We start from the raw sequence: 1306 nt of genomic DNA on the forward strand, positions 1-1306 counted from the left end.
GATAAATTGTTTATAATGAATTACCTGTGTTTTTATATTCCTTACTTTTTGTTTTAGATTGAGACTTAAAATGTAACACTTTTCACTTTTTGCAGTGCCTTCTTTACTCGTAAAAAATTGAGGAAACCCACTGCCTTAAAATTATTAAGTAATTAATAATAAAAAAAGTATAAGTTTAGTGAATTGTCAATTGTCACTTAACTTTTTTTTCCAATTATCATTTACTTAATAATTTAAAGGCAACGGGTTTCCTCAATTTTTAAAAGTTAAGTCAACTTATCTCTTTTTACAGTGTGTAAATTACTGTAACTTTGTAAACATGCAATAAACAGATGTTACAAAATGACACAATTTATTCTGTTTATGAATGTAGATTGTTTTAAATTATCACTTACTTATTGTTTGCTACTTTTATTCTGTATTTAGAAAGATGCTATTGTATACTATTCTATATATTTAATTTATGTAATCCTGTTTCTGTGGAAATGTCTGTGGAAACTGTGTATATATATATATATATATATATATACATATATATATATATATATATATATATATATATATATATATATAGTGCTGTCAAATGATTAATCACAATTAATCGATTCCAAAATAAAAGTTTTTGTTTACATAATATACGAGTGTGTACTGTGTATATTTATTGGGTATATATAAATACAAACACATGCATGTATATATTTAAGATTTTTTTTTAAAGTTTTTGTATTAAATATAATATAAAATATAATAATATATAAATGTATACACATGTAAATATTTTCAAATATATATAAAGTATGTGTGTGCATTTATATATACATGATACAGTTTAAAAAAACAAAACCCCCCAAAAAACCATGGACTCAATGCCAGGTTATTGAGCAGCCTACAAAAATATTTCTATGGGTTTTCAAAAAAATCTACATTTATGTAAAATGAGGTCTATGGTAAACATTATTTGAAGAGACTTCCATGTTTTCTTCTCTGGTAACGTTTGTAACAGACTGCAATAATGAATATACATGAAATAATAACTATGTGAAATTTACAACTAAATGTGAATAGGGCTAGCCTACAAACTGACGTCAAACTTCACCAAACTTCCATTTTCATTACTATATTTTCCTTTTTTTTTTTTTTTTTTTTTATAAATTGTGTTTATAATGAATTACCTGTGTTTTTATATTCCTTACTTTTTGTTTTAGATTGAGACTTAAAATGTAACATTTTTCACTTTTTGCAGCGCCTTCTTTACTCGTCCGCGTGAAAGACCGGGGTTTATTTTGAAATGTTGAAAGTTGTTGTT

This window comes from Barbus barbus, assembly GCF_936440315.1.
Source record: "Barbus barbus genome assembly, chromosome: 14".
Classification (NCBI taxonomy): Eukaryota; Metazoa; Chordata; class Actinopteri; order Cypriniformes; family Cyprinidae; genus Barbus; species Barbus barbus.